Source organism: Triticum urartu, chromosome 3A (genome assembly GCF_056163025.1).
Source record: "Triticum urartu cultivar PI428250 chromosome 3A, HENAU_Tu73, whole genome shotgun sequence".
Classification (NCBI taxonomy): Eukaryota; Viridiplantae; Streptophyta; class Magnoliopsida; order Poales; family Poaceae; genus Triticum; species Triticum urartu.
Genome location: NC_141875.1, coordinates 6,326,969 through 6,334,532, shown reverse-complemented (window position 1 = coordinate 6,334,532; position 7,564 = coordinate 6,326,969). Strand labels below are relative to the sequence as shown.

The 7,564-nt window shown below is 42.3% G+C and overlaps 2 long non-coding RNA genes across 2 annotated transcripts; both read right to left on the bottom strand.

The window, feature by feature from the left end:
• Window positions 1-1,166: 1,166 nt before the first annotated feature.
• On the bottom strand, window positions 1,167-1,873 carry LOC147977616 (uncharacterized). The gene is made up of 2 exons (XR_015599476.1): window positions 1,680-1,873; window positions 1,167-1,576 (listed from the first exon to the last, which is right to left on the bottom strand). It is a non-coding gene; the product is annotated as an uncharacterized LOC147977616 (long non-coding RNA).
• A 1,268-nt stretch (window positions 1,874-3,141) lies between these two features.
• LOC125547519 (uncharacterized) lies at window positions 3,142-4,131 on the bottom strand. Its single transcript, XR_007300696.1, has 2 exons — window positions 3,941-4,131; window positions 3,142-3,438 (listed from the first exon to the last, which is right to left on the bottom strand). It is a non-coding gene; the product is annotated as an uncharacterized LOC125547519 (long non-coding RNA).
• Window positions 4,132-7,564: the final 3,433 nt, after the last annotated feature.

Here is a 7,564-nt window from a genome sequence, read left to right as displayed (position 1 = left end):
GTCACCATGAAGAGACGAAGCCGTGCAAGACGAACCATGGGCTCATACACTTCGCCTCCAGGAAGGTCACGATGCCGGAGCGACCCCACCACCTGATACAAGGATCAGGGTTTCCCATTTAGCAATACGAGGGTACTAAGTAACCACGACGACACCTTCAATAAGGGGGGCTATGCCAATAAATACCGCCACCATCCTGCCAAAGATAGAACATGTTTTCACCCCGGCCAGCTCTCACTACCATTGATACGTGGTATAGCCAGAAACCTGCCGCACCACCGCCACCATCTTGGTCACCACGCCGCCCACGTGACCATGGCCACTAGACAACACTTGAGTCGCGGGTTCCACCACAAGAACTGTGGCTCTGAGACGCCCTCGACTATGGTCACTGCACATGGATGGCGTCACCCGGTAAGTGACAGAAGGCCCCTCCTTCCAACCCAAAGCAGGCACCCTAGCATGACTAGGCCCCCATCGGCCAGATCTAGGCAAGGAAAGCTCTGACAGCCGCAAGCCATGTTGTAGCTGCCCATTAATCCCGATTTGGCACCTCTAGACCTTGTCGACGTTCAGGACGGGATGCCCCTGCTTCCCTCCCTGAAGAGGCGCCCCTGCCAACCAGCACCAGCCCATTGGTCCACTCCTGACCACCGAGCCATATACCTACACCAGGAGGGGAGGGGGAGGCCGAATCCACCTCCGCCAGCGAACTGCCATGATGTAAGCATCTGCCGGCATCCCACGCTGCCCTAAGCCCACAGCGACTGAACAATGGATCGAGTTGATTGACGCCACTACTTCAAATGTGCACAACCGTTGCATATCCCATCACACCACGAGCACACCCGCGCGCCATCACATGCTCCGGTGTGAGGCCATGGTGTGGCGCGCTGCTTTAACGCCGTATATGGATCCCCGAAAGCCTGCCTGCGCCAGCCTCCAGCACGCGGCAAGGAAGATACCCCCGCCGCCGCTTGCAGTGAGGCAGGAGGAGGGGGGGGGGGGTCGTAGGCGGCGGAGGCAGCGGCTAGGTTGACCTCCCCATCACATGCGGGGTGACGCCCGAGGAGAAAATGGTTTGCTCTGTTCCTGCTCTCTAGCCTCATGTACTGTGAGCGGCACTACAGAAAATTGAGAGGAATGAGATGGTAGACATGATGAGCTTAGAAAGAACACTCTTATCCACTTCATTTTTTTGTGTCGCAACATACATGACAATAGGTACATGATACTAAAACTCATACAAATTATTACGGAACGATGCACAGAGCCACCTTGTTGAAAGATTTGTTGTTTTATAAAAGAACGATAGAGCCATCTCCATACTTAGTTTTCTGGACTCTAGCAACATTTCGCTGGCACTGGCACTGCTTTACTCTGGCAACTAAAACGATAAACTTTGCGAGACTCGCCTAGGATAATCCATCACATCGGTGGCACCGAAACAGCCTGCTGCTGGATCTTGTGGTGCGGCGCTGCAGGTGTCGGCGGCGGCGGCGGCATGCCGTACCCTGGCGTGGTGCTGAGTGTGGCGCCGGAGGGCTCTGTCCCTCACGTGTTCCCTCCGTATGAACTGCATGCATACACATCACCAGTTAACGGAGTGTGTGTATATATATATATATAGACACACACACACATTACTGCAGCAGAGTTAACCTAGTAGAACAAGTTACCTTGGATGGTAGCTGAGCATGGCAGGGTGCAGGTGCAGCATATGAGTATAACAGCCAGGATTGCCATGGCTCGTACCATGGAAGAAGAAGAAGGCTTGTGCAGCGCAAAGACCTCTCTCGTATAAATATAGATACGTAGAGATATCGGATATTATGTACTACCTACTCTGAAGAACCGTCTTGATGGAGTCAGTTCACTTAATGGCCGGTCAAAGTTCTTGGCTATTCAAATAAAAGAGTTACTGCAGGTTATCTACAAGGCTACGGCTTCATGGATGTGGTCATCACTACAACATGTGGAGGCGCAGGCACTTATAGCCTCTGGGTGCAGCCGGCTAGAATTGGTTGCACAAGATTTATTCAATCAGTTTGGCTTACGAGCCTCTTTTAGACTATATATATTAGCTATGTAATCTCGTGTTCGACCAGTTGTGGTCGTGTTTTCTATTTATTTTTAGAAAAGGAGGATGTACTCCCGGCCTCTACATCTGGACGATGCATGCAGCCATAAATGTTCTATTTATTTGTTTTACTGTTTCAAACTCGGTGACTTAACTTGATTCATGTTTGATAATATGAATGTTTGCATCCCGTGATGCAAACACCGGGGGAGTACAAGTATTTGCACTCATGAAGTAGAATATGTATGTCCACATCTTGGATGTCAAATGGCTTGACATCAATATGCACTTTGAATGCTTAGATGTAGTCACTTGGACACACGAGCTTGCCGGTAAGGTTGTCGCGGCAGACACAAAGGCCGATGGGTCCTTCAGCAACTGGCATGATGTTTATTGAAACTTTTTTTTCTAACATATACATGGCAAGTCACATTACCATGGACTGGCTTTTTAAAACTATAATGGAAACATTGTTCAGCATTTTTTGGCAGATGGTTACCGAGCTCGCCCTGAATTATAGCTTCTTTGGCAATACAGAAGGCTTAAAGAAATTTTGATGGATGTCAACATGAAGCCCAATAGCTACGTCAAGGTATAATCCATTTTTTATTTTTTTTTAATATTTTTTTTGTATTTTCATGTAGGCTATTTTTTTCCTTTCCTTTTTGCATCTTTCCCACAACTGTGGAACAAGGTTGAAAATCTCATAGGGGATTTTCCTTGCAGCATGACCTATTTTATTAGCAATGATGAAATGGCACAGCAATTTAGCCATTGTGTCAGTTGCTTTGGAACATCCTGCGCCGATGGTTCCCATGGCAGGTAACTCTACAACGACTCAAAGAAGCTGATGGTGACGACGAGGAAATGAAGGAGGATTATGAGGATGGAGAGGTGGGGAAATAAGGAGGTTGTGACAATAACAGCGATGATGGTGACAATCCAGTTGCTGACGCTGGCCAGAATGTGCAAGTAATGATCATGAAGGCACCGTGCTTGCCACTTCTGGGCGACGCCAATGATAGCAGCACCACTTTTTTAAGCCAAGAACCATAGAACAATTATTCAATGGCATTTTCTATATTAACTAAATATATGCATACAAAAGAGGACAACAATAGCGAGAGCATCAATATGGCTGTGCATGATACTTGTATGCATACAACGAAAACTTCCACATTTGATTCATGCATAGAAGTCGACGTTCGCAGCAACCTGCAGGTTCTTTCGGTGTGGCGCAAGTCTGGCTGTCACCGGCAGCGACGAAGTGCTTCCACATCCTGGACACTCCGCTGACCTCCTGCCTGAGGCCCAAGGCGCGGGAGGACGTTCTCCTTCACGGTTTCCGTCCACAAAAGCTGCATGCACATAATCCGGCCAGACATAATAATTAAACATACTAGATACATGATGCCCCATGTGTTGCCGGAGGAACCTTTTTAAACGAAATGCATAAAGTTGCTACAGGAATATCTAGAACTAATGGGAAGCGATAAAGGGTATAAAAGGAGGAAAATTGTATTGCATTTAAAATAATGTGTCTCTAACAAAAATGTGAAGGGTGCACTACATAGGTGAGTTCTGATCGCCCTAGCACATATACTGTCAATACACAATCTAACGTAAAATTAACTTATGACTAACATGCATGAATTGATGACGTGGCGGCAATTCTACATAGAGTAATACGAAAACAATGTAATTTATAACTTGCATGCATGATTTGCTTATGTGGCATGGTTTGCATGTCTAGGAAAAATTGATATTGGGTTGTAGCTATTTAAGAATAGAAGATTAGTTCCTTTTTGTTTCTCGTGGAAAAGAGTGTGTATGAAAAGGAAACAACAATTCACTAGTTACCTCGGGCTGCCGCGGCCGAGGATGCCATGGAACAGCATACGATGAGAGCCAGCAAGAGAGCAACATGTGTGGAAGAGCGCTCCATGATCACGTGCCAGCGCCTCTCAGTGTTTCTCGCAAGGAATGGTAGCACCAGGAGAATTGGACTATAGCTGGTGCTGCACCGAAGTTTCGGATACCTATGATCTCTTCCTGCTACCTGCTCGCGTACGTAGAGGCTTATATATACCTATATTTGCTCACACAGTCAAAGTTCCCTTTGTCAGCAGTCAACAAAGATGTTGTGTTTCCAGCAAGTTTCCTTTGGCTGCAATTGGATTTGTCCACATTCGACCTTTAATTTCTCACGAAAATCTATGATATCTTCTTAGATGAAAAAGTCCTTGTGATGTTGACTGTTTCTTCATATAGTATATTAGTATAATGCACGCATATAGTTTTGACCAAACGGCCATGAGCACTATTCAAGTGAGACCGTGGAATTTCAACAAGCTGCTCATACCCGCCTCCTGGAGAAATTTAGACCGTGGAATTACCAAGTCCACAAGTGGGGATCAATAAAATCCATAAAAAAATGTGGGAATAAATAAAAAGCTCAAAATCCCCGCACGGTAGATGTGCTGGTCCAGCAATGTCTGCGCTTAAGAATGTGGCACGGAGAATGTTCAGCGCATACATAAAAAATGTTCATCTGTATTTGGAAATCTGGTCATCATGTCTTTAAATCATTATCAATGGCTATTCAAGAATGCGTGTTGGGAATTTTTTAAAAATACAAGATAAACATTATTTTTATACATGATGAACATTTATAAAAAGCAAATTCAAGATTTTTAATACAAGATGCACTTTTTAAATACACAAGGAACACTTTTTAAAACGGATGAATACTTTTAAATAACTGATGAACAGTTTTGAAAAAACATACACGATGAGCTTTTCTGAGTACATGCTGAATATTTTTTAAATACCATGTTGTATGTTTTAAGAGAAAATATGTGATATAAAATTTAATACATGATAAGAACTTTTAATACCTAATAAACATTTTTAATATTGATGTAGTATTTGAAAATGTTTACCCTTGAAAAAAAAATAACTGAAAATGAGTAAAAAGTCAAAAAAAGAAAATGGGAGAAAAAAATTAAAACGAAAAAGGAAATGAAAAACATAGAGGAATAATAAAAAAATACATTTAAGTAAGAGAAAAGTGAAGAAAAAGAAACGGGAAGAGAAACAAAAAAGACATGTACGACTAGACCAGTCCAACTAGCTAGTCTTTAAATAAATGATAAGAAAAACAACATAGTAACATAAACGATTGTTGCCTTGTTTGTTTGGGCTTCAGCTTCAACAAAATCAAGTGTGGGTTCGTTGTGCACTGAAGTATACCGGGACATACGTCAGCCAAGACTGTAAATTGCCCGAATCGGATTTTGGCTGATTTTTCAAAGATGATTTAAAATAGGTGTTTATTTCACATTCAACTTGTTTAAAGCTGAATCTGGTCCCTAAAGCTCAACAAACTCTGTTGATATATGCGTGTGATGATTATCTAGCCTGCTTTACTGTTGCATATCACATCCCGTGACGTAGGACTCTAATCGATCTTAAGTTTGCCCACGATTTGTCGATCTCAAATGAACCCAACAAATGGAATCCATGCAGCCGCTATTCCAGGTCGTTTGACATGAACCCAACAGATTAGGTTTCCATTCTTTAGCGAGCCAAGTGGGCCGTTCTTCTCTTTTCTCTATTCCTTTCTTACGTAAAAACTAAATGTATAAGTAAATAAGTGGCCCACCTAGTGTCTTCAGGTCTATTCAGGCCTCTTTTTGGGTCGGGCCATGCCCATTCCAGTACATTATATCGTGTCAGGCATTAATGCCCATTATCTAAATTAACTGATAGGGAGCTCGGGCCGGGCCGGGCCGGCACAGCAGTCATCGGGTTTATTCAATAACAACTTTGGTGTGGTTTGTTCAATGAAAATGTACACATGTCCCCCCGCAAAAAAAATGTACACATGTCTAAAAAATGAAATAAAAATGAAAATGTTCATGAGCTCGTTGTTAAAAAACAACATATAGTTGTTCCGGAAAGGACGCATAGGAGGAGATATGTGTGCAGTTTGTTACGAGAAAATACGGGATGGGGATTACACTCATGAACTAACCACATGATCAGCTATCGCCGTCCAATTCAAAATGGATGGGATCCGCATCGTTCGGATCTGATCCAAAATCCATGTGGTTCGGGATTTAGTAATTTCAAAAGTAAAAATAATGAAAACGTACAAGAGCTCGTTGTTGAAAAACAACATGTACTTGTTCCGGAAAGGACGCATGTGCCAGGTTTTCGTAAGGTGGTTCAATCCCTCATGCACAAGCGCCAAGCACAGCAACACAGGCCAGACAAGACAACAAGGTCCATAAAAAAATCAAGCTGGGCGTGCGTACGTACAAGTAACTAGTTTTTTTTTTTTTTGAAATAGGAGGTTAAGACCCCAGCCTTTGTATCAATCGATGCATACAACTATCTTTATTTATTATTCAACAAAGTTTTAATAAGAATATACATCAAGCCACCCAAAGCCACCACTTACACCTACAAAACTCGATAATGTGGAGTGCTCTCACTCCCCACATCTAAATTTGGTGTCGTCGTCGATCCATCCACACAATGTATCGGAACCAACAATTGGTGCAGCAGACCTAAAGCGTACACCACATGCATCTATAACTATACTACTTATAAAAGAGCAAACATTATTTTTTCTAAGTGCACCCCATAAAACGTACACATATACATTACCATCATATGATTAGTCCCACTAAACTCAATCTAACGGCTAGCCTTAACCTAATCTGTTCTCTGTATGTACTTAGTAATTTACATTGACTGACCGTACTCCACCACGGAGGAAAATATGAAAGTCCATGCCTGGTCAATTAGGAAACTATAATCACTGACACGTCCTATTAAGAAACTAATCACGGGCACATCTAATTATTAGGAAACCAATCACAAACCCATTCTATTATTAGAAAAAAAATCACGCGCGCATCCTATTATTAGGAAAATAATTACGAGCCATCCTATTAGGAAATTAATCACGGACGCATCCAATTATTAGGAAACTAATCGTGAGCGTATCCTATTAGATAACTAATCATGAACGCATCTAATTATTAGGAAACTAATCGTGAGCGTATCCTATCGTCTTCTATCAGGAAATCGCGATCGTTATATGTATATATGTAGTACGGTCGGATAGATATATACAAAAACTTGTTGTTCGACCAATCTCGGAGAAAGAGAGGTCACTTCTCTCTGTATATGTTCATGACGATCTTGTGTAATTCTTGACTGAAATTTGTTGGCACTGAAACGGTTCCTTAACTTGTCCTAAGTGACATTTTCATGTGTGACTATACTTACATAAATGTGTGCATATGAAGAATCATGATGAATCTTCTAAATAATTTTGAGTCTTATACATTGTCAAAAGTGGGTGGTCTTTTAATACAGGAGACATGTTGATTAAGGAGAAACGATATTTCAAATTATTTGTATGAGTTGGGAATAAGAGATCGTGTATTTTATAGAAAAATTTCAAGTATA